The sequence below is a fragment of the Nerophis ophidion genome, linkage group LG08 (genome assembly GCF_033978795.1).
Source record: "Nerophis ophidion isolate RoL-2023_Sa linkage group LG08, RoL_Noph_v1.0, whole genome shotgun sequence".
Classification (NCBI taxonomy): Eukaryota; Metazoa; Chordata; class Actinopteri; order Syngnathiformes; family Syngnathidae; genus Nerophis; species Nerophis ophidion.
The window spans coordinates 43831455-43859091 of NC_084618.1; the positions used below are offsets into that span (position 1 = coordinate 43831455).

The window sequence follows — 27637 nt, forward strand, 5'->3', positions numbered from 1 at the left end:
GGAGATTAGTCAAAGTTATAACAAAGACTGCCGAGCTGCAGATGACTTAGCAAGACTTAGACTTAGACAAATTTTAATGATCCACAAGGGATATTGTTATACACAGTAGCTCAGTAACAAAGGATGGAAAATAATAATGCTGAAAAGGGCACAAAAAGAGTACCGTAATATATAACAATGTACCATAATATATAATAATACAAAATATAATATATACAATATATTCATTTTATGTATATATATAGTATTGTGGGGGCAGTTGTGGTCAACGCGCTTGCAGGAGAAAAGATCACCGCCGCTGTCCATGGTGCTGAGGACAAGCACCATCGGGTAGGGGTGGGGCATGTGCTGACGGCAAGACACAGCTGGCAGGTGATTAGATTTCACAGGTAGTACATGTTAATCTAATCACCTGTTGTCTTTAACAGTAGCGGTCGGGAGTAGAGAAAGAGAGAGACTTGGAGAGCAGGAGACAAAGGAGGACTGAAAAGTTGTGTGTCATGCAAGTGCTTGAGAGAAAAATAAAACCTGATGTTAAATCAGAACACCGGTATCCAGTTGACATGTGTGATTCACCTACCCAACTAAAGAGACTTTTACAAGTATATATAATGTATACAATATATAACAGTATAACAATTACCATTTACAAACATTACACTATATATATAACAGCTGCAGCAAAAAATATAATAATAGATAAAATATAGATAAATACAACAGACTATATACATCACAAACAAACAAAGGTGTTTTAACTGAGAAGCAGTCAGGTAATAAACAAATATGTATTGCCGTATGGTGAGTGATTATGCATATGGAGGGAGTGCGGAATGAAGGAGTTCTTGAATCGAACACTGTGGGAGCGGAGCTGCAGGAGCCTGTTGGAGTATGAGCTCCGCTGTCTCTCAATTGTCTTGTGGAGTGGGTGGGCATGATAGTTTGTCCTCCTGTCCCTCACTGACACAAACGCCTCCCACTACGTGCCAATGGTTTGGCCGGCTGTCCGGATAAGTTTGTCTTTCCGGTTTAAGTCCATTTTGCTGGTGCTGCTCCCCCAGCAAACCACTACAAAGTACAGGTCACTGGACACAACAGACTGGTAAAATATCTCCATCATCTTGCTGCATACATTAAAGGACCTGAGATTCCTAAGTAAGAAAATTCTGCTCATGTCCTTCTCTTATACAGCTGTGTTGCTGTTGTCCTTCCAGTCCAGTCTGCTGTTCAAGTGGATTCCCAAATACTATCAATGATCCAGTACTGCCACCTCCCATCCCTGGATGTTGATGGGTTCCACTGGGGTCCTTTTCTTCCTGAAGTCAATGACCAGCTCTCTGGTCTTGTCCACATTAAGGAGCAGATTGTTAGCCTGAGACTACTTCACATAGTCAGCAAACGGTGTCCTGTACGCCACTTCCTGTCCCTCCCTGATACACCCGACCACAGCAGAGTCATCAGAATATTTCTGCACGTTGCAGGACCTGGGGCTATACTGGAAGTTTGAGGTGTGCAGGGTGAACAGGAATGGAAAGAGGACAGTCCCCTGTGGATCACTTACACCACTGACCACAGTATCTGATAGATAACTCCCCAGTCACACAAAGTGGGGCCTGTCAGACAAGTAGTCAGTGATCCAGAAGACGGTGGCTGAATGAGTAACTTGTCACTCATCAGAATTGGCTGGATGGTGGTAAAGACGCTGGAGAAATCAAGGAACATGACCCTCACATTGCCCCTCCCAACATCCAGGTGAGAGTGAGCACGATGCAGCAGGTAGATAATAGCATCATCCACCCCTACATGGTGCTGATACGCCAACTATAGAGGGTCCAGGGAAGGAGCCGCCAGGGGTCTCAGCTGAGTCATTCAAGCCAAATAGGATAAGCTTCTTGGAAAAAGGCACCATGCAGGATGTTAGGCCATGTATCCACTAAGTGGTTTAACCCCTTAAATGATTAATTATTTAGCCTAAGCCCCGTATCAACCACACTTAAACAGCGTTTAAGGTTTACACGGCTAAGTGCGCCATGTATTTCTTGAATCTCCAGCACTTGGCTTTGTATGGACTCATTGATCAATCAATCAATCAATGTTTACTTATGTAGCCCTAAATCACTAGTGTCTCAAAGGGCTGCACAAACCACTACGACATCCTCGGTAGGCCCACACAAGGGCAAGGAAAACTCACACCCAGTGGGACATCGGTGACAATAATGACCCAGTGGGACGTCGGTGACAATGATGACTATGAGAACCTTGGAGAGGAGGAAAGCAATGGATGTCGAGCGGGTCTAACATGATACTGTGAAAGTTCAATCCATAATGGATCCAACACAGTCGCGAGAGTCCAGTCCAAAGCGGATCCAACACAGCAGCGAGAGTCCCGTTCATAGTGGAGCCAGCAGGAAACCATCCCAAGCGGAGGCGGATCAGCAGCGCAGAGATGTCCCCAGCCGATACACAGGCAAGCAGTACATGGCCACCGGATCGGACCGGACCCCCTCCACAAGGGAGAGTGGGACATAGAAGAAAAAGAAAAGAAACGGCAGATCAACTGGTCTAAAAAGGGAGTCTATTTAAAGGCTAGAGTATACAAATGAGTTTTAAGGTGAGACTTAAATGCTTCTACTGAGGTGGCATCTCGAACTGTTACCGGGAGGGCATTCCAGACTACTGGAGCCCGAACGGAAAGCGCTCTATAGCCCGCAGACTTTTTTTGGGCTTTGGGAATCACTAATAAGCCGGAGTCCTTTGAACGCAGATTTCTTGCCGGGACATATGGTACAATACAATCGGCAAGATAGGATGGAGCTAGACCGTGTAGTATTTTATACGTAAGTAGTAAAACCTTAAAGTCACATCTTAAGTGCACAGGAAGCCAGTGCAGGTGAGCCAGTACAGGCGTAACGTGATCAAACTTTCTTGTTCTTGTCAAAAGTCTAGCAGCCGCATTTTGTACCAACTGTAATCTTTTAATGCTAGACATGGGGAGACCCGAAAATAATACGTTACAGTAATCGAGACGAGACGTAACAAACGCATGGATAATGATCTCAGCGTCTTTAGTGGACAGAATGGAGCGAATTTTAGCGATATTACGGAGATGAAAGAAGGCCGTTTTAGTAACGCTTTTAATGTGTGCCTCAAAGGAGAGAGTTGTGTCAAAGATAACACCCAGATTCTTTACCGTGTCGCCTTGTTTAATTATTTGGTTGTCAAATGTTAGAGTTGTATTATTAAATAGAGTTCGGTGTCTAGCAGGACCGATAATCAGCATTTCCGTTTTTTTGGCGTTGAGTTGCAAAAAGTTAGCGGACATCCATTGTTTAATTTCATTAAGACACGCCTCCAGCTGACTACAATCCGGCGTGTTGGTCAGCTTTAGGGGCATGTAGAGTTGGGTGTCATCAGCATAACAGTGAAAGCTAACACCGTATTTGCGTATGATGTCACCTAGCGGCAGCATGTAGATGCTGAAGAGTGCAGGGCCAAGGACCAAACCCTGGGGAACTCCACACGTTACCTTAACGTAGTCCGAGATCACATTGTTATGGGAGACACACTGCATCCTGTCAGTAAGATAAGAGTTAAAGCAAGACAGGGCTGAGTCTGACATACCAATTCGTGTTTTGATACGTTCTAATAAAATATTATGATCGACGGTATCGAAAGCAGCGCTAAGATCGAGGAGCAGCAACATAGATGACGCATCAGAATCCATCGTTAGCAATAGACCATTAGTCATTTTTGCGAGGGCTGTCTCCGTGAAGTGATTTGCCCTGAAACCGGATTGAAAGGTTTCACATAGATTGTTAGACGCTAAGTGTTCATTTAACTGCTCCGCAACAATTTTTTCGAGGATTTTTGAAATAAAGGGAAGGTGAGACACCGGTCGGTAGTTTACCATGAGGTCAGGATCGACGTTACGTCTTTTAAGAAGAGGATGAATAACCGCTTTTTTGAATGCTAGGGGAACAGTGCCCGAGGAGAGTGATAAGTTTATAATATTTAGCACTGATGGACCTAATAATACAAAGAGCTCCTTGATCAGTTTCCCAGGAAGAGGGTCAAGTAAACATGTTGTTTGTTTTATTCCATTTACACGTTGTAACAATTCCTCTAATGTTATTTCCTCAAAACGAGAGAAACTATTTTGGAGAGCAGTATCCGCCGTATATACCATCGTGTCAGTGTTAATAGAACCCCGTTGTAGCTGGGACGCATTGTCTTTAATCTCCTTTCTAATGACTTCAATTTTCTTACTAAAGAATTGCATAAAGTCATCAGCTGAGTGGGTTGAGCTACTGGAAGGGGTCCCTTGTTGGGTTAGCGATGCTACCGTACTAAACAAAAATTTAGGATCGTTTTTATTACGGTGGATGATTGATTGATTGATCGTCTACAAAGTGAGTTCAGAGAGGAAGTGACGCCAGAAAGCCCCTTGCCCACACAGGAAGTGATGCCAGAAAGGCCGTGCTCAACACAGGAGGAGACATCAGAAAGAACGCGCCACATCCAGCTTCATATCAAAGATGCATGTGGCTCATCCAGGCATGCATGTGATTCTCCTTCTTGTACATGTACAGGCGCTTTTGGAAATCACAAATCAATACTTTAAGAGAATGCAACAGGCAATTGCAGCTACTTCGGATACAGCACTTCTCAGACGTCAAGAACACTTTTAAATGTCCAGGTCAGCTGTGATTCTACTAAGTGAAAAACTTTGTCCCTTTTTCTCGTGGATGTGATACAGGCAGTGTGTGACTACAAATATTGCTTTATAGCCCGCATGATCATCGAGTGTGCGTTTGGACGACTGAAGTCATGCTTTAGTTCACTCTGCCACCCCACGGACTTTAACCAGACTGACCTACCATTCGTTGTGTATGCTTAGTCATGTCCATTAAAAATGTGATTCACGTATGATGGCTCAGGTGTGATTCATTACAAAAGGGCCCCACAGCACACTGAATTCTAGTTAATTGAAATACCACAACACTGGATATCAGGGGGGTGGGAAAAATCCCGATTCAAATACGAATCGAATCGAATACATTGTGCGATTAAGAATCGATTCTCATTTTTCAAAAAATCGATTTTTTATTTATTTTTATTTTTTTACATCGATACAACAAACCACTACACAGCAATACCATAACAATGCAATCCAGTTCCAAAACCAAACCTGACCCAGCAACACTCAGAACTGCAATAAACAGAGGAATTGAGAGGAGACACAAACACGACACAGAACAAACCAAAAGTAGTGAAACAAAAATGAATGTTATCAACAACAGTATCAATATTAGTTATAATTTCAGCATAACAGTGATTGAAAATCCCTCATTGACATTATCATTAGACATTTATAAAAAATAAAAACAAGAACAATAGTGTCACAGTGGCTTACGCTTGCATCACATCTCATAAGCTTGACAACACACTGTGTCCAATGTGTTCACAAAGATAAAATAAGTTATATTTTTGGTTCGTTTAATAGTTAAAACAAATTAACATTATTGTAATCAGTTGATAAAACATTGTCCCTTATAATTATAAAAGCTTTTTTGAAAAAAGTCTACTACTCTGCTAGCATGTCAGCAGACTGGGGTAGATCCTGCTGAAATCCTATGTATTGAATGAATACAGAATCGTTGTGAATAGGAAAAATATTGTTTTTGAATCGAGGATCGCGTTGAATGGAAAAAAATCGATATATTATCGAATCGCGACCCCAAGAACCGATATTGAATCGAATCGTGGGACACCCAAAGATTCGCAGCCCTACTGGATATTGTTAAAAGGAGATACATTTTAATTTAAAAACCTGCACACAAAACACAGCAGACAAATGTAAAATGCAAAGAAAACTATTTACAATATAGCTCTTTTAAATAACTTCACAGTGAATGAAAGTCATCTACTGGAGAGCTAGGAGCAGATGGATGCTCAGGTGGATTTACTTTTTATTTTTTCCGCGCATGTACTATCTGTGTTGGCCCTGCGATGAGGTGGCGACTTGTCCCGGCTGTACCCCGCCTTCCGCCCGATTGTTGCTGAGATAGGCACCAGCGCCCCCCGCGACCCCAAAGGGAATAAGCGGTAGAAAATGGATGAATGGATGGATGTGTACTAGTTTGCGTTGCACCGGCGGACAGAGGGGAGCGGGGGTCTTAAACGGTGGCATTGTTGTGTGTGGACATGGATAAGGTTAGGTGTGATTTATCCTGGATAACCTTATCCGGCTCATTGTAAACAGGGCCTTAATCATTTGGAGAGGTTTGAGGACAGGAGTGGTGGGGGGAGGGCCAGCAATGGGTGCAGTGATTAATATATTGAAAAAACAAATTCAGCTCCTTGGCTCTATCTGCACCCCTTTCCTGCTGCCTGGCTTTGGTGTTGAAGCCAGTGATCATTTTCACGCCGTTTCACACATCCCGAGTATTATTCTGTAGGAGTCTGGCTTCCAACTTCCTCATTTTCCCTCCCGCAGTTTAACTTTAAGCTGCCACTGTATCCTCCTCAACTCCTCCCTATCACCAGATCTGAAAGCCACCTTCTTTTTATTCGGCAGCAGCTTTAGCTAGCTGGTAATGCAGGGCTTGTTGTTTGGATAACAGTGAGCAGTTTTTGTAAGAATGACGGAGTCCTCACATAAATTAATGTACTCTGGGATACAGTCTGTAACACTGGCAATGTAAGTCCCGTGAGGCTCACAGAGTACGACCCAGTCCGTGGTCTCAAAACAGTCCTGCAGGGCCAGACATGCCTCCTGGCTCAACCTCCGCACTGATATTGTTGAACCAGCCTGCCTCCTCACAGCAGGTGTAAGTAGCAGAAAATTGTGATCAGACCATCCCAGGGGGGCAGGACAATGGCACTGTTTGCATCTTTTGAATTAGCATACAGTAGGTCCACAGTTTTATTGTCCGGTTATGCAGAGTGCACACATTTGAGGAAAGTATGTACAACTCAGTCCAAAGTAACATAATCAAAGTCACCCAGAATGGCATAGGGGTGTTTGGTCTGTTTAATTGTGTTGGATGTAAATATAAACGTAATACAATGATTTGCAAATCCTTTTCACCCCATATTCAATTGAATGCACTACAAAGAGAATATTTGATGTTCAAACTCATAAACTTTTTTTTTTTTGCAAATAATAATTAACTTAGAATTTCATGGCTGCAACACGTGCCAAAGTAGTTGGGAAAGGGCATGTTCACCACTGTGTTACATCACCTTTTATTTTAACAACACTAAATAAACGTTTTTGAACTGAAGGAAATAATTGTTGAAGCTTTGAAAGTGGAATTCTTTACTCTCTCTCCCTCTCTCTCTCTCTATATATATGTAAGAAATACTTGACTTTCAGTGAATTCTAGCTATTTGTATATATAAATATATAAAAGAAATACTTTAATGTCAGTGTTCATTTTTTTACACATATATTCACACATAACACTCATTCTTTGTTCTTCTGCTTCGTCTCCTTGTTGTGTGTGCAGTTGTGCACTGCACTCTCTAACAGCCGTAGATGTTATTATCACATATGCATGTACAGTAAATGGCAGTATTGTCCTGTTTAAGAGTGTCACCACATTGCTGTTTACGGCAGACAAACTGCTTTACGGTAGACGAAAACGTGACTGCTGTTGTTGTGTGTTGTTACCGCACTGGGAGGATGTTAATGAGACTGCCAAACAATAAACCCACATAAGAAACCAAGAATTCCTTCTCGATCATTATACAGTTATAATGTCATTGGACAGACACAATGTTTATATTGTGGGAAAGTGGACGTAAAAACAGGCTGTCCTCACTCAGGTCCGCATGGAGCTGGAGGGGGCGTGTCCTCCAGCTCCGCCTGAATTTCGGGAGAAAATTTGTCCCGGGAGGTTTTCGGGAGAGGCACTGAATTTCGGGAGTCTCCCAGAAATCCGGGAGTGTTGGCAAGTAGGTCGTCAGCTAGTAAACCAGAAATGACACGACGTGACGACGACAAGGGTGCGGGATTGGTACGTTTCACAGACTGTATAGTACTGACAATTACAATTATTCATTAGTATAGCGGTCCTATACAAATACCGGTATATCGTACAACCCTAATACATATATATATATATATATATATATATATATATATATATATATATATATGTACATGTGTGTGAATATGTATATGTGTATATATATATACATATGTATGTACAGTTGTGGTCAAAATTTTACATATACTTGTGAAGGACATAATGTCATGGCTGTCTTGAGTTTCCAATAATTTTCACAAGTCCTATTTTTTTGTGATAGAGTGATTGGAGCACATACTTGTTGGTCACAAAAAACATTCATGAAGTTTGGTTCTTTTAGGAATTTATTATGGGTCTACTAAAAATGTGACCAAATCTGCTGGGTCAAAAGTATAAATACAGCAATGTTAATATTTTGGTTACATGTCTCTTGGCTTCTGGTTGCATTGTTGTCCAATCCTCTTGACAAAATTGGTGCAGATCAGCTAAATATGTTGGTTGTCTGACATGCACTTATTTCTTCAGCATTGTCCATACGTTTAGTTCAGTACTTTGGGAAAGCCATTCTAAAACCTTAATTCTAGCCTAATTTTGCCATTCCTTTACCGCTTTTGACGTGTGTTTGGGGTCATTGTCCTGTTGGAACACTTAACTGCGCCCAAGACCCAACCTCCGGGCAGATAATTTTAGGTTGTCCTGAAGAATTTGCAGGTAATCCTTGTTTTTACTGTCCCATTTACTCTCTGTAAAGCGCTGGTTCCATTGGCAGCAAAACAGGTTCAAAGCATGATACTACAACCACCATGCTTGACGGAAGGGATGGTGTTCCTGGGATAAAAGGCGTAACCTTTTCTTCTCCAAACGTATTGCTGGATATTGTGGCCAGGCCAAACAGCTCAATTTTTGTTTCATCTGACACCAGAAGGACGAAGAGAAGACCTTCTGGAGGAAAGTTCTGTGGTCCGAGGAAACACAAATTGAGCTGCTTCGCCACAATTCCCAGCAATATGTTTGGAAGCCTTTAATCCCTGTAACACCATACCTACCGTCAAAAATAGTGGTGGTAGTATTATGCTCTGGGCCTGATTTGCTGCCAATGGAAATGGTGGTTTACAGACAGTATATGGGACAATGAAAAAGGAGGTTTACCAATGTAGCTGGGCTAGACTCCAACCCCTTCCTGTAACCCCAAAAGGAACAAGCGGTAGAAAATTAAAATGGATGGAGGACCTCCAAATTCTTCAGGACAACCTAAAATCATCAGAATGGAGGTTGGGTGATGAGCACAGTTGGGTGTTCCAACAGGACAATGACCACAAACACACATCAAAAGTGGTAAAGGAATGGCTAAATCAAGCTGGAATTAAGGTTTTAGAATGGCCTTCCCAATGTCCTGAGCCCCAAGGATGCCTGTTGCAATGGAAGGAGTGGGTCGAGCTGTGGGATCACAGACTTTGGCTATTTTGAACTGAATCGTAAATTGGATCACATCATGGAGAGACTAACTGAAATGCAAAAATTGTCCCCGAGAGATTAGAACAGACAAGCCATTAAAATGTCTGCTCGCTTAGAAAACAACAATCCGAATCTACAATTTGACTCCCTCGCGTGGCCTTGACGCTGCTCAGAATAACATCCCCCGAGGACACCTCAGAGATGGATGCTCTGACATACCTCCCTCCTTCAACATTACCTGGGAGGTGAACTTTGCTCCTAGTGCCTGCAGAGCGACCCCAGGCCTATAGACACAACAACACTACAACATGGACAATAGGGATATGCGCTCCTCCCCCTGCCCCACCTCACGACTACACAACCGCTTGAATCCCTTAGGGGTGATGGACGACTGGACAGCACTTAAATAGCAGCAGCCTGCCTACGTAGCCCTCACACTCTCCCCTCTTTTGCAAGTTTTGTGAATTCTCTGTAACTTGTCTATGTGTGCTATGGCTATTGAGTTTTTTTCTTTCTTGGCCTCAGTCTGGACCACCTCCCCGAGAGTCTAGACTTAGACTGAATTTTTGTTTGAATCATCCCCCCAATTCGATTTGTTTCACACCTCTTTAATGGGCGCCCGAAGTTGGCTGACACGTCAGCGGTCCTGTTCTGTTTCCCTGTAATTTTTTCTTGAGTAGGACTGTGCTGAAAACGTATTTTTGATTCCTTAATTGACAATAAAGTTGACTGTTGTTGTGGATGTGTCTTATAATGATTGTAAACGCAAAATTCCAGAATGAATGCTGTTCCCCTTTAAGTGCCTCAACAATGCAATCGAAGTGGCAGAATAATTTCAATACAGCCTTTGCAGCTTTTGTAGAATGATTATTTTGTTTCTAAAAGACGAAAATTAATTATCGGCTGATGTGCAGCATTAATAGTTCCAGCTTGTAACCCAATTTCCTATCTTAACATTGGCAGCTCACTGCTTTCCGCCTTCATCTCTTGTCTGTGTTAATTTACCTATTTCACTGGGAATAAGTTCCTACACAGGCAACTTTAAAATGGAAATAAGATTGTCAAGCACTGGCTTCTTCTTGGTACTATTTCTTGTCACTCACAGCCAAAGTTGTGTGACGTGATAAAACACTTCGGCACAACTCAGTGACTCAAAACTTGTGCTTCAAAAAAATTGGTGCTTTAGTTTTTTTTTTATATACCGTATTTTCTGAACTATAAGGCGCACTTAAAAACCTTTTTTCCCCCTCAAAACTCGACAGTGTGCCTTGTAATGAAAAGTGTGACCAGCAGATGGCAGTCAAACATATGACTCAAGTAAACGACACCAACATTTTATATGTTCCATTGATCATAATGTTTTAGAATGGCTTTCGTAAGCTATGAAGCCGCACTGCTTGATGGATTGTCAGCACATTAAACATACAAGTATTATTACGGTGTGTGTATAAGGTAAGACATATTATTTAGCGTTTATTTTTTGCAATACTATGCAAGAGCAACTTTTTTTTAACATTCTGGTTCCGGCTGATCTGTATTTGGGATCTGCATAAATCCTGAAAAATTGTGCAATTACGCCTTTGTAGTCCGTAGCGACACTATAGTCGATAAGCTTCTTCTTTTTCTCTAACTTCTTGTTATGGGACATTCATCCTCAGTGGTTGCCGTTCCTAATATTAAGTATCATACAGTTCTTACTTATATCTGTCAGTAAACTCGCCGTGAAAGCGCTAAAACATACCGGTGTAGTGAGTTTACATTATTCACCCAAGGAACTTTAATTATTAGAGAGTTCCGGTCAGACGTTTTTTCACGGATGAGGAGATGCTGCTCCGTTATTGATTGAAGTTAAGTCTAAATGTCATTTAAAAAGGTTAGCTCCACCTTTTGACACTTCTTCCACTCCTGTCCGTCCTTGCACGCTGCACCGCTACAACATAGATGCCGGGGAGAAGACACTGTCGAAGGTGAGCCACGTAAATAAGACCACAGGACCACTGAAAACTATACGCGTGTAATCGTTTAAAAATCAATTAATAACTGTAAAGTTTAAACATCAAATAGACAACACAAGATTGAGAATATTTTATGTGTGGGATCATCAATCATTATTTTTTTTCAGCTTTCGCAGAGTTTCTTAGAACGTAAACCGCAGCAAATAGCAGGGATCTAATCTTTAAAATTACTTCATACCAAGTTACATGTTTGTACCTTGGTCCTAATCTCTAAAAGTTGAATGTGACTGTGGCGCAAAAGCAGTGTTTTTGAAGTTACCACCCCCACTTCAATTCAAAAGCTTTCATACCTATTGTTATTGTAATATAAGGGAACAGTATGACCTACTTAATATAAGTTCGTTAAAGAAGACCATTCTAGATGGACGATAAACAGGCTAAAGCTACAGTATGTTGCACACATTTATAATCAAACACGAGCGCTCCGTGCCACCAAAAGAGCAATTTGTGCACAGCAAACAGAAGCAGACACTGCTCATTAATTAAAATAACAGTGTACGTGTTTATTATAGATGACATTGTGTTTGTTGTTGAAATAACTATGGCAAATTGCAAAAGCTGATGAAATTCCTGCCTGGTGCTGGGGTCTTTTGTCATTCCAAAGATTGTGATGCATTGTTTTTATTAATGTATGTTTTGCTGTCAATTATATGTGCAGAATTTACACTGGACATACATATTTGATCCACTTTTGTCATATACTGTATTTAATGTTTTTGAAACAGGCGTTCACACCAGGAAAACAGGAGAATAATCCTTATAGGTAACTCCAACACTACTGAATTGTACATGAATTCTGTGCTCTGTGTTGCTCTTTCCATGCCTCTCTTTTGCATGCTAAGTTTTGATGTCTAGTTTTTGTTATGTATTGTCTTTTATTGTTATATATTTTCAACACTTTTTGTCCCACAGTTTAGCCTGTTGTTTTAGTTGTAATGTATTGACGACTTGCTGTAGTTTTCGTAAATTTTTGTAAAACCTGTTTTGTACAACATTCACAACTATTTGTCATGATCCTTAATCAGGATCATGTTTTATGTTTCATGTTTTTGTTTTTATCATATCATAGACTCACTATTGTGTTTTGGGTGCATAACCCTTCCCTGGTAGTCACCGTTCCATTCAAATGTTGCAGTGATTTTCTTGGACTGGGTCAGCCCACATATTGAAAGAAAAAATTCTAAGTTAACATGAAATCCAAATGGAAAAAAAAAAAACTCTACCGTGTGTTTCGGACTATAGGGCACACCGGATTATAGGGCGCACTGCCGGTGAGCAGGTCAATTTAAGTGTATTTCATATACAAGGAGCAACAGAATTATAAGGTGCATCAAAAGGGTAATATAATGATTTGTTGTCCCTCTATTTGAAACACTTCCTTGTGGTCTGAATAACATGTAATGGGTTTTTTTTGGTCAACAAGTTTTGCAGACCATTGCTTTCTGACCATCTCTTCAACGTCTGACTGTGGTATAGGCCCGTAACGCTGCGTATTCCATCAAACGTTGCGGCTTTGTAGCATTCCAACGAACTAACAAATGTTGATAGATTTTGACACAGCGCTGTGTGTATGTTCTATATTCTCAATTAAACATCAAAGCTTTGGTGTTGCTTGGTTACGGGTACCTGCTAGTGTCATTTACTGAACAGGTGTCAATTTGCAGTCCACACGTATCCCTTATGTGTGACTGCCATCAATCCGGTCACACTTATCATTTACACTTTGTACCAAAATTGCTTTGAGGTCAGTAAGCACCATCAGAATTAATATGTACATTAGGCGTTCTGGGTTCAAATGCGCACTTCTCGATTTTTGAGAAAATGAAAGGATTTTAAGTGCACTTCATAGTACGAAAAATACAGTATTCATTTACAATGTTTGTTGGAAACAAAACAGACATTTTTTTTTTAACAATTAAAGGGGTTTTTTTCAACATTTACACAGATGCCAAGAGGGCGCTAACTTTGTAATGCATATTACACAGTATATCCTGCCCTCGTAAAGCTTCTCCTACGTAATGATGTAATTACGTAGGTACATAACACATGCATGGGCATAGGCGTTAGGTGTTGTTTGCTAATAATAGTTATTTGGTTAGCTAGCGTTAGCTGTTATTAAATGCATATTCCATCATAAAACAACATGACTAAAAATTGTTTGTTGCTTCTCTTGGACTGCTTTTGTACATGCGCTACCTGCACATACCTGTTGACGGGACCGGGTGACTGACTGGCATAAACATTGATCATTTTATACGGGCCGGTAAAATGTTTTGTTACCTAAAGAATGGACTTTATTGTCATTATATTTGCATATAACGTGATTAAGGACTCCAATTTAAGGTGCGGTAGTGGAAACAAATAAAAATAAATCTCACAAGTAGTAATGAAGATAAAACATAAGAATTGAAATAAACAGACTACTATCCAATAAAACAATAAGCAATACTGTACAATATACAAAACCATATACAAAATACTGTACAATATACAGAACAAAACAAGAGTACCAGAGTAATAAAGTAACAATCAGTGTCGGACGTATTGCACTAGAAGGGTAATATTGCACAGTAGGGTATTAGGGTAGGATATTGCACAGTGAGGGGATATGGGGTGAATTATTTATTACTTTGTTTGTTTAGTCTTTATTTGAAGGGACAATGCACAGACACATTAAGCTCAAAGCAAGATATGTTCTGTACCAGATTATAGCTAAATAGCTCATTTCCATCAGCAGTCCCTGGCTACCTAAATTAAATGCATACAAAAATCATGCAATGAAAATATGACAATAAAATCATACCATATCATGTAATCACATTTAGAAAAGTCAAAAAATGCCCTTTCACGGACACATACTTAAAATACAATACAAACACACCTCAATTACATCATCACACAAAGACAATACATGCTCTTGTTCATATCTGAAATTATTTGTAAAAACAACCATGATTTTAACAGACCCACCGCACAATTTACAACAAAAATGCTATCATGGATAAATATAATACACATTAAGTTGATCTGTCAAACATAGTGCCCACCTAGTGACCGTGTGAGCAGCTTTGATTGCTCCAAAGCCACATTTTAATTTAAATTGTAAATGAAGAGTAATCTGTTAAACTTTTCAAGTTTGTTGTGAGGTTGTTCCATTCCTTTATGGCTTTATATGAAAAGGCTAATTATGCAAAAGATGTTTTACATCTGGGTACGCTACACCACCCCGTGGTGGAGGCTCGCGTGTTTCTAGTTGCCACAGCAGATGTAAACTGGACAAAGTGCTTAAGTGGCGCTGGTGCAGTGTTATTTAGGATTCGATGGGAATTACAAGTTTGAGTTCAAGATGGTGACAGCTCTGGTAAAGAAGTTGTCTCCCAGCCTGTTTGTTCTGGCTCTAATGCAGCTGTAGCACCTGCCCGAAAGTAGCAGGTCGAACAGGTGGAAGCCAGGGTGTGTGCTGTCCTTGATAAACTATGTAATTGTGAAAAATATAGACAATTGTCACACAACTGTGTTTTGTTTAACCAATAATGGTGACATCAGGTCACCGGTAGTGTTACTGTATATGTTTTGCTTTGAAAAATGTTACTGTGAGGAAGTTGCTAACAGCACCTTTAGTTTCATTTGTATCTTTGTGAGGTCCCCCTGGGTCATACTGACCGACTGCAGCACCAGCCTAACAAAAATCCCTCAATGCGACAAATGCGATTTGGCAGTCAAGGTAAGCCAAACAAATGAGCTTCACACAGGGGCCTCACTCTTTGCCATTTTGTGTCCTGCAGGATTTGGCCAGGCAACGTGCATGTGACCTTTTAGCTTATACCATCATAAATCTTATTCTGTCCAAAAAGATAAAGGGAAAGGGCGCAATGAATGGCATGCATAGCTGGAATAAAAGTGATAGATTTGGGATAAGCCCTGCTATCAGTGGACTAACAGAAACAATCACGCACACACTAGCTAAGATCAAGGACACGGCCGTAAAGATAAATTAAAGTGGTTACAAAGTTGTCATAACACCTTGACAAAGAGCTGCATTACCGTGTGACTACATCAAGATGCTGCACAGGGGAAATAAAAACAGACTGTTTTTCTTCCTTGTCTTTCAGCTAATTAAAAGACAGGAAATCAGGCCGCGGGCAAGGCAGCGTTTCCAGGCTGTGACAGTACCGTGCAGCGGCTTCAGTCGAACATTAGTAGAGTACAGAGTGAGCCATCAACATGATGAATGGGTGGAGGGAACGGTGTGGGGTGGTGGGGATCACACGCCCAACTAATTGGTGGCTGACATAGGTAACATTCAATACACGTGAGCATGCTCTGTTGGTATAATATACTGTACAGTTCTCCACAGTTTTAACACGCATAAATCAGCTTTAAACAGCTTTCCTTTCACCACCCGTGACAATTATACTCAATGGACACTTCGGACGCAACACCAACACTAATCACATTACATTGGAGACTGGAACACCCTAAAAGCATGCTTGGTTGTGGTCTTTCAAATCAAGCTTTGCAGTTCTACAGCAGTGTTGTGCACCGACGTTTGGCTACCACAATAGCTATTGTTATCATTGAAGTCCCTCTGACACAGCAGGGGCACCAGCTCCAGCTGAGTAAAGGCACACTTGCTGTTCACATTTTTTAATGTGTACTGTGTGGGAAGCGTGGGAGGAGAAGTCTGTACACTGGTGTACAGTCAATCGCAGGGGACTAGGTATAGCATATTAGGTGGCAATAGATACCATACCAGCTCCAGAAAGTCAGTTATGTGAACCACTACACTGCACAACAACGGTGTAGTAATTATTCAAGTCAAATTAATCAAGTCCGTTTTCACAGTTTGTTTGCATGTCTTGTGTTTTTGCAAAATCCGAGCAGGTTCATTTCTCAGCTCGCTTGCATAATCTGCGCTGTGTCACCATCAAGACCCTGGAGGATTTCGTAAAGTCGACTTCCAGACGCCACCCTGATGTTTAGCCTGATATTTTACCTATGCTGGTAGTTTTACTAACTAGCACAGACCTGGGCATAATACGGCCCACGCACCACATACAGCCTGTTAAGCTTTTTATTTTGGCCTGTCGGACATCTCCAAGCTCCCAATATGATGCAGAGTGCAGTGTTCCAATTACTGAAAGTCTTGAACAATAACACATGTTCCAATGGTTAGAATCTGCACATTTGAGTGATATGCGGTCTTTGGGTGTGCTTTTTATCTTTTGTTTTCATCTTTCACCGTGTTTGTTGGATCATCCATCCATCCATTTTCTACCGCTTATTCCCTTTTGGGGTCACGGGGGGGCGTTGTTTAATTTTGCTTTATTGTAAAAAAGACAGATCAATTGAAGATGTGGTCTGAGAAGTAAAAGGAGCAATGTTCTTATGTTTTTAATAAAGTGTTTTATTGTTCATAGTTAATATTGAACATTTTATATTCTTTAAATTAATGTAAATTCTGGTATTTCATTCAATAACTTACTGTGAAAAGACTATAAAATTACATTTAAGTTTTTTTGGTGGTCTGTCACGTTTTTTGTATTCTATCAGTCATCAATGTGTGAGTTTGTGTATCATCGTGTGATAAGCTTTTGTTCATTTTTACGACATTTTAGGAATTTATTTCACTAAAGCAAAACTACCTCAATATTTTTAAAGTGTTTCTTAAAACTAAGCAACAGATTGCGTTTACAACTACATAATTCAGCATCTTACTAGTGTGGTGACTTGCTCAGCGACCATCTTCATAAGTTTACAGTTGTTTTTTTTCTATAAAGCTAAATTAGGGCCAAAAGTTCAAATTTTGATGTTCAATTTTGAAAAATACATCAGTGTATTCAAAATAAAAATAACTGCACACAATTTTTCAGGTTGAATATAATTTTGATTCAGACTTATTTTATTTTGAACAAATTCTTTATTTTAATTTTTCCCTTCAAGTAATTTAATATTTGAGCTTGTTTTTTTCAGATTCAAAGCTTTCTTTTTACAGTTTACATTTTTTTGTTTGTTTCCGATTCAAATCTTTTTTATTTTTCAGATTTAAATTTTGGGCTCTTTTTTATTGTGAAACGCGTGCGGGGAGGCGTGGACTTCTTAGTAAAAGGATAAGGGGCGTCCCCTAACACAATGCCATTGGGGAACTTAGTAATTAATTCAGTTCAACTCAACACTTTAAACATTATGCACCTCAATAACCCAGCTTGAAAGGAGACGTATGATGCAAAACAGCATTTCTCCCCATTGGTACATGTTTTTGTGTATTTGGGATCTGTATAAGTACAGAACATTTGAAATGAAACCATAGAGGCATTGTGGATATATTTATAAAAGAATCTTGCCTTCCTTCATACTTCCTCCGAACGAGCTGTTTGGAATTTGCCCGATTTGAAACGTTTTTCCGATTGGTGACATCAGCGGATATATCCATATATGGTAACGTTTTGCCTGAAGAGCTTTGCGAAAGTGCACCATTGTAGTCCTATGTTGTAGTCAATAAGTTCCGTCTTTTTTTTTTATGCTCTTGTTTTGGGGCAGACTGGCTCATAGATGCAAATGCATTCTGAGCTGTTGCCATTTCTAATACAAAGTAGCATATAGTTCTAACCTATGTCTTTCTGTAGCCTCCATATGGAAGCGCTAAAATCTACAACATGGCTGACGAGGAGAAAATGCAGTCAAAGTGGAGGCACGTAAATACGGCGGCACGGGTGTAGTCTATATAAAGTTTTGAGTTGAACTGAATCAGTTCCTAAGTTCCCTGAAGGCAACGGGATAGGCTTATCTTTTTGCTGAGCTGTCTGTTATGAGTCCACAGCTCTCGCACGCCCTCCACGCTAAAAAAGGGCCAAAAAAAAGAGACTTGAATCTTAAAAAGAAAAAATGTGCAACTAAAAAAAAAAAAACAGAAGCTCAAATATCAAAATTAATGAAAGTAAAAAATGAAAATAAAGAATAAATGCAATATAATTATATGCGTGGATAAAACATATTTTCAACCTAAAATAAAGTTGAGTTTGCTTATTTTTATTTTGAATATACTGTATACATGTTTTTATTTTTTAATTTAACATCAAAACTTGAACTTTCAGTTCCAAAGTTATTTTTTTAAAGTCCAAAACTTTTGGCCCTTATTTAGCTACATATTTTTTGTCCCATGTTTTTTCCCCTATGGATATTTGGAGTTGGTTATTTTTTGGCATGCCTCGGTTTCCTGGTCTCTGGGAACCTAATTAGGAATCCTTATACTTTAGAAAGGAAATCCCCAGAAATTTGGTGAAAGTGCTGATTTGTAATTGAAATGTTTTATGAAAAATTTCAAACTACAGGAAAACCATGAATATTTTGAATATTGACAATAAATGTTGAATGTTTTGGTGTTGGATAGTGTAGGGAAGAATAAGAATAATCAAGAAAAATGTTAGTGCACAATATGAGTGAATCATCTTCAGCATTCATAAAATTAGCAGTTGCCCTGGACATACAGTAGTGGCTTCATCCCTAAATATCATAGTGCATTGCACTATATCCTCTGTTTCTTCATATTTTGCCGTTGTAATGTACGTTAACAAGTTTTGGTTGAGTTTAGTTTTGTATTCTGCATGTTGTTTTTTTGGTAACTTCTGTGTTCAATTGTTCCTCAATTTCTTCTTCCTGTTTCCTTGATTACCTCATTACTATTTAATGTGTCACACCTGGTCCAAATGGTCTGCTTGCCTCCCTAGTGTATTTAAACTGCCTCTTTTCCTTTAATGTTGCCAATTTGGTGCTTTTTCTTCGCATTCTTAAGCTTGAGGTGACACTTTTTTTTAAATACATTTTTGAACACTTGTTTCTATAGGTAGATATCAGTTCGAGCGCCTGCGTAAATGATAGTAACTACATGCCAAAACTAACATATCGGTGCCTAATTTCGTGATAAATTAATAGTTACTGTTAATAAATTGGTACCTCAACTTGCAAGCATAATGTGTTCCACAACCAAACTCATAACTTAGCAGCACACCATCCCCACCATAGACGGTGTTGACAGTGCAGCGTTTTCCCTTCCTGAGACGAAAGATGGTGGTCCAGAATCTCTTCAAAGCCTTCCGGAAGTCATTCTCTGTGGCTTCTTTAAACTCATCCAATGTCAAAAAGACACAGTAGCTCTCTTTCTTCAGCCTGATGGCATCCCTTAACGTTAGTGTCTACCAGCGGTTTCTGGTCAGTCGCCTCGACAATAGAGGCACATAACACTCGAACTTGATGTCCCTTGCCTCCTCAGGAACATGTTTGAAGCTCTTCCAGAGTTGGGAATTGAACCCCACTTTGACAGGAGGCTCTGCCAGCTATTCCAAGCAGAACCTCACAATGCGTTTGGGCCTCCCAGGTCTGCCCCACCATCGGTGCCAACTGGAGATTGGTAGAAAGTTCTGCCCTTCTACTCACCTGAGTCTCCAAGACATGGGACCGCAAGTCTGAAGACACAACCACAATATTGATCATCAGACTGCGGTCCAGAGTGTCCTGATGCAAGGTGCGCGCATATGGACACCTTTATGTATGAACATGGTGTTGGTGATGGACAATCTATAACGAGCACTTAAGTCCAATAGCAAAACACTACACGGGTTTAGATCCGGGAGGCTGTTCCTTCAAATAATGCCTTTCCAGATCTGACTGTTGTTGACAATGTAAGCGTTGAAGTCCCCCAGCAGGGCAAGGGAATTACCTGGAGAAGCAGTCTCCATTACTGCCTGTAGGGAATCCAAAAAGGGCGGGTACTCTAAACTCTTGTTTGATGTGTTAGCACAAAAAACAGTCGGGACCCTTGCCGTCACCCGGAGATGAAGGGAAACTACCGTCTCATCTACCAGGTTAAACTCCAACATACAGGCTCTGAGCCAGGGGGCAACAACTATAGCCACCAACGCCCGTTGCCTCTCACTGGTTGCAACGCCAGAGTGGAAGAGAGTACAGCCCCTCTCGAGAAGACTGTTTCCAGAAACCCTGCCGTGCATTGAGGTGAGTCAGAATGAGAATCGGAATGAGAATCAGAAATACTTTGATAATCCCCAAAGGAAATTAAGATTTCCAGCACAATTCCATTTAAGAGCAGACAAACATTACAGAGGGACAGAACAGGATTGTTGACGAGTTCAACTAGATCCAGCCATAACGTCCCCACTTTGCACACAAGCTCAGGCACCTTCCCACCCAGACAAAGGCGTGAAAGAGTTAGCTTCTGCAGACCATTCTGGCCCCTCCCATGAGTTGTGTGCCCATGGGAAAGGGAGCCCGCAGTACCTCTTTGGGCTGTGCCTCCAGGCGCCCGCCATCAAGGCAGGCCTCCAGGCCTGGCTCCAGAATGGGGCGCTGGTGACCCGCAACTGGGTGCGGTAAACTTGTGTCCCTGTTTTTGTGCCTTCATAGTTTTTTTTTTAACTGGACCCATCTCAGACATTTTGTGATAAGATGTATGTATGTATGTATGTTTAATATAAATACAAACATCCATCCATCCATCCATTTTCTACTGCTTATTCCCTTTGGGATTGCCAGGGGCGCTGGTGCCTATCTTAGCAGCAAACATGTTAAATATATTTATATTCCTTTCTTTCTTGAAGACAACAATATAAATTGGTGTATTACCTCATTCTGATGCCTTGCATTGTTTGGAATAAGGCAGGATTTACAGTAGTTGCTGATAAGTTCCACAACTTTAATTTAACATTGTCGAGGTATGAAACGTTCTTCTCTCTTTCCAATACCACATGGAAGTGGTTGGTTTTTAGCTTCTTACCTTTCCAGTTACCACACTCATTTTCATACTCTTTACAAGAAATACATTGGGGATAACTCCGTAGCTTGCTATCTTTTGTGCGCCAGTTTTATTTTGCAGGCAGGATGGAGCAGCACTTTTATTGTGATGACAGAAACTGTGCAGTCAATCTTTACACTTTTGACGGCAATTGTTAGGGAGAGAGAGTCTGTGTTGAAATAAAAAGTGTTTATTGCGTTCTTGCCTGTATGTGATGCATTACATTGTATCGTATGCATGTTCGAAATAAAGTGAAACTGAACTGAACTGTCCGTTTGTTCTTCCTAATGAACTCAGCAGCCACAAGATCTGACAGAAACCTCGGTTTCTGTGTATAACAATTAAGGAACAAATGTGACGCCATAGTGAAGCTTGATAACAGGTGATGTCTATTTGTTTAATGCCTGGCTATGTACCACACCCCCTGCGAGATCAACTGGTAGCTTGCGATCAATGTAATGAGCACTCCTGAGCTACGCCATCTAGCGGCTCGTAACTTTAAAACTATGCTCACAATGTAACGCATAACAAAAACCCGAGAGACACTTTGTATCTGAAGTTACTCATAAGTTAAGGTACGCTTAAGTTGAGGTACCATTGTAGTTACTATTAATTAAATGAAGCAAACATTTGGTGTAGGCGCTACTCTCTAATTCATGCATTGCGCTTAACGTTAGTTTTTCTAATCTAGATCGAGCTAAAGAACTAACGTTTGAATTTTTGGTTGTACCTCACCATAAAAGAAGCATACTCAGCCACCTGAAACAAGTGCTTGATGTGGATATTGTGCAAGTAACGTAAATGAAATAATTTAAATAATACATTAACACTAACATAGTGTAGGATGCATATAAAATATAGCAACAAAAACCGCTGAATTTATTCATTATGTTTCATCTTGTGTAGAAAAAATATAGCGCTTTTCTACCTTCACTATTTCCACATTCACCCAATTACACACTGATGGCGGGAGCTGCCATGCAAGGCCCTAACCACGACCTATCAGGAGCAAGGGTGAAGTGTCTTGCTCAAGGACACAATGGACATGACGAGGTTGGTAGGAGGTGGGGATTGAAACAGGAACCCCCAGGTTGCTTGCACAGTCATTCTCCCAACTGCACCACGCCATTGGGAAAGTTAATAATACAAAATTAATATTACAAAACGCTTTGGGCACCATTTGAGCACTAGCCTCATTTCAAAAGTACCCACAGTATATGGCCTGCTCAGTGGCCTTGTGATTAGAGTGTCCGCCCTAAGAACCCCGGCTGAGTCATACCAAATACTATAAAAATGGGACCCATTTTGGCACTCAGCATGAAGGATTGGAATTGGGGGTTAAATCAACAAAATGATTCCTGAGCGTGGCCACTGCTGCTGCTCGCTGTTCCCCTCACCTCCCAAAGGGTGGAACAAAGGGATGGGTCAAATGCAGAGAGTAATTTCACCACACTTAGTATGTGTGTGGTACTTTAACTTAAACTTTATATGGCACCGGTTTAAATCAACACCCAACCTACTTGCCTCAGTTTTTGTGGTTTGGTGGTTTGTCTGCTTTGGCACTTATCATCTAGAGGTTTTGCTTTTACTTTTTCTTTGTGATTTGGTTGCCTGTGTAGGACTGCTTACTTGTAAGCTGAACTTCTGGTTGCAAGTCTTTGGTCTATAACTCCATGTTTTGCATTAGGGTTCCTCACTAAATCCATGTCAGTCCCTAGTGGTTTTATTATACCTAACTCTAGTAATGGCGAAATTGTTACTTAATGAATGCATTAATCACGACCCCCAAACAAATATCTGTTGAAGACTATATTCCCCAAAGCCAAGACATAACCTGCAAATAAATGGAGAGGAAAACACGAAAATAATGTGTCCTCTGGGGAGTGGATGAATCATATACTCAGCACAGCACGTCCTACAATTCTTCACTGTTGTTTTTAACCCCACTGGCCCTTGGTTGTTATGACCACAGCAGCCTTTGGTGAGCAGCACTGAATGTTAAGTAACGGTACTTATGGAAGAATGGATGTGCTAGCAGACACAGCATGCATTAATGGTGGCTTGCTGCTGTAAACAGTCTGCTCTCTAATTAGAGGGATCCTTTATTAACAAATATATAAATTGGCTAATTCTTAGTGCAGACTGCAGGGCATGTAAGCCGCCCTCCAATATGTCACTTTGTATGTGAGGTTCCTTATTGCATGTGTGATTTTTCTATAGTAGATGTAAGGTAAGCAAGAAAAAAAGCATGTGGTGTTGAGCTATTGGGAAACAGAGCTCACTGTAATGAGGGTTGTTTGACCACTTGTGCTTTTATTAATCACGTTTGCTTTCTCCAGCAAAGGTCCTGGGACTGTAAACATTTAACAATATATGTTTCTGCTTGTTATACAGTATCTCTATGATGCACATTTTCCCCTGGCATTTCCTCAACCAATAGGCTCTTTTCCACCGCAGGGACTTTTACAGGAATTTCCCAAATAAACTTCCTCCTGTGTTTCCACTAAAAACTACCCGAGTAAATTTAGTTCTTCAGGAACCTTTCGGAGTTCCTGCCAGCAAGGCAGGACTCCTGTAAGGTGTCCGGAACCTTTTTAAGGGCGGACTGTATTGTTGAACGCTGATTGGTTGAACAAAGTTAGGTCATTCCTAAAACGTAATTTTCAAACTCAGGACCGCAATTAGAATATGTGCAGCGACTTGTTTATTTCTTGCTCTTTTTGTATTTTTATTACAACAAACCAGACTACTGAGAGAAAGAAGAAGAAAATGAACATTAATTGATTAATGAAAAACGTATTCGAGTGTTACCATTTAGTGGTCAATTGTACGGAATATGTACTGAACTGTGCAATCTACTAATAAAAGTTTCAATCAATCAATCAATCAGGAGCTTGCAAAATGCAGGAACTTTTGTGAGGCATTTTTGTGGTGAAGAACGCTGATCAGTGGAAGTACCTTGGAATGTTTTTACTCAGCAGTGGTCTTTAAATTATTTGCAGTATATTGTTGTTTATTATTTTTTACAAACTCTAATTCGACATGCTAAGCTACGAGAAGACTCTTTTAGACACATTTACGGAGAAGTATGAAGCCGGATTCGAAGCAATGACGTCAGCCGTTTACTAATCTGAGACTTTGTTGGGTAAATGTGAAATAAAGGAGGCAGCACACAAGTAGAAATAAAGGAGGCAGCACTCCAGTAGAAATAAAGGATGCAGCACACCAGTAGAAGACATCAAATATTAACTATTTACTTTATTACATGTTGCAAAAATAGTCGGTGACACTCCATTTGTGTAGTTATTAGCCTCAACCCGATGAACAGAATGCTCCTACTAACAAGCTAACGCTAAAGGCGAAGTGTTCGCGTTGTCGGCGGGATATAAACATTGCATTTGTTATTTATATATTGTTAATTAAAGCTGAAATGGACCAAAACAAACTGCCTGACTCTCATAAAGTCATCATATACCGAGAGGATGCCTTTCTGACTGTTGGACATTGGGGATGAAAGCCTGACCTTTTTTTGAACAATTCGGTACACCCATCCATCCATCCATTTTCTACCGCTTATAACCTTTCGGGGTCACGGGGGGCGCTGGCGCCTATCTCAGCTACAATACATCACTCTTTTATGCAACAATCTAAATAGCCTTACCTTTTATGCATGAAGGGGCATTTATTTTCTGTCTAGACATGGTTGCATTTAAAATAAATAATTGTCTCTCTGTCGCATTTAAAAATGAAACGTCTGTATTTTAATTTTAAATTGTTTTGGAGTCTTTTTAGTGTTACAACATTTAGCGGTAAAGCTCAGTTGGTAGAGCGGCCCTGCCAGCAACTTGAGGGTTGCAGGTTCGATCCCCGCTTCCGCCATCCTAGTCACTGCCGTTGTGTCCTTGGGCAAGATACTTTACCCACCTGATCCCAGTGCCACCCACACTGGTTTAAATGCAAAAATTAGATATTGGGTTTCACTATGTAAAGTGCTTTGAGTCACTAGAGAAAAAGCACTATATAAATATAATTCACTTCATTTCAACTGAGAACAGGAGAGGATAAACAAACATTGCCCCCAGGGAGACAACAGACATGGCAAAACATAGCATGTCTTGGAAAAAAAACATGAACTGGCCTGATAGCCACATCCGGCCGTTTTAATCTTTCAATGCTGTCCACAGAAAAAAATGTGTGAGTTCAGGACAAGGTCCATGCACTAAATCTATGAAGGTGTGTCATTTTATTGTGAAAATCCAAGACAGAACCACATCACCAGTTTTCTTTAACTTCACTCGGCTGGCTTTTGCTTTTTGTTTTTTTAACAAAACAAAGTATTAGTAAATTGTGTAACTTTTGAGTGATGTGTTAAAGGCCTACTGAAATGAGATTTTCTTATTCAAACGGGGATAGCAGGTCCATTGTATGTCTCTTACTTGATAATTTCACGATATTGCCATATTTTTGCTGAAAGGATTTAGTAGAGAACGTTAACGATAAAGTTTGCAACTTTTGGTCGCTAATAAAAAAGCCTTGCCTTTACCGGAAGTAGCCGGCGATGACGTCACTGGTTGTAGGGCTCCTCACATCCTCACATTGTTTATAATGTGCCAGCAGCAGCTAGAGCTATTCGGACCGAGAAAGCGACAATTTCCCCATTAATTTGAGCGAGGATGAAAGATTTGTGGATGAGGAAATTTAGAGTGAAAGCCAAGGAAAAAAAAAAAAGGCGGGAGCAAGTGAAATCGATATAGATGTTTTTAGACACATTTACTAGGATAATTCTGGGAAATCCCTTATCTGCCTATTGTGTTGCTAGTGTTTTAGTGAGTTAAAGAGTACCTGAAAGTCGGAGGGGTGTGGCCACGGGTGTTTTGACACCAGAGTCTCTGAGAGAAGTCATGGATGCAGGAGGGCGCTGGTTCCGCTGATCTCCGGTAAGAAGTGACTTATTTCCACAATTTTCTCACCGAAAACTGCCGGTTGACATGTAGTCGTGATCCATGTTCGCTTGACCGCTGTGATCCATAGTAAAGCTTCACCTCCGGGAATTTTAAACAAGGAAACAAACGCCTTGTGTTTGTGTGGCTAAAGGATAAAAGCTTCCCACCTCCATCTTTCTAAATGAACTTCTCCATTATTAATTGAACAAATTGCAAAAGATTCAGCAACACAGATGTCCAAAATATTGTGTAATTGCGCGATGAAAAGAGACAACTTTTAGCCGTAAGTGGTGCTGAGCTAATATGTCCCCTACAACCAATAACGTCACAAACACGCGTCATCATTCCGCGACGTTTTCAACAGGAAACTCCGCGGGAAATTTAAAATTGTAATTTAGTAAACTAAACCGGGCGTATTGGCATGTGTTGCGATGTTAAGATTTCATCATTGATATATAAACTACCAGACTGTGTGGTCGTTAGTAGTGGGTTTCAGTAGGCCTTTAATACACAATGGGCCTGATCTACTACTGCGTGTATTAAACCACTTACAAACTTGATAGCGCAAACAAAGCTGATCTACTAAGTTCCTGCGCAGAGGACTACATATCTTAAAGGGGAACTGCACTTTTTTGGGAATTTGGCCTATTGTTCACAATCATTATAAGAGACAAGAAGACAAAAGTAAATGTTTTATGCATTCTAACATAAAAAAAAACAAAAAACATTTGTTCTTGTTGGGTAGCAATGTAGCTAATGGGAGCAATCAATTCTACATCTAAAACTCTTTAAAATGCTTTCAAAAACCGTCAACGATACTTCATTTATGTTACGTAACCTGTATAATAACCAAGCTGTAGCAACATTGTTATTGTAAGAGCAAACACTGAGGAACTATTTTTCTAGCATAGTAACACATCTCCGTAGAAGTTAGCTACGGCGGGAGATAAGCTTGATTCTACGTCAGCAGGAAACACATTTGAGTTTTTAATGCACAACACAATGCGATAAGATACCAATCTGTACTGACTGAAAAACATGAACTACAGTATTTGTAACGTATCATTTCATGTTTTGTTTGTACACCGCTAGCCAAACAGCGTGTGCTATCTGTCAAGATAAACACATGACATACCGGACAATTCCACAAACTTTATGGCTGGCTCGCATCGTGGTCACTCCGTGATCACGTACGACCGCCAGACACTTCTGGATGTGGACGAATCGGGCCGTTTTGGACTGATAGACGCGGGCGTGCTAAACATGCTAACTAGCATGGGAATACATCGGCGGCTACATCCAGCGGCCTGTGAAGCAGGGGAGTCTAGTAGCAGCGGGGGCCGTCTACGGAGCAGACGCCAGCGGTGTGATCGGAAACGCGGATGC

The 27637-nt window shown here is 40.5% G+C and overlaps 1 protein-coding gene across 1 annotated transcript in view; it reads right to left on the reverse strand.

Moving 5' to 3' along the window:
* The window catches only part of LOC133557816 (dynein axonemal heavy chain 9-like), a 363451-nt gene that overhangs the window by 194087 nt on the left and 141727 nt on the right, over nucleotides 1–27637 (reverse strand). The gene's annotated exons all lie outside the window — the stretch shown is intronic.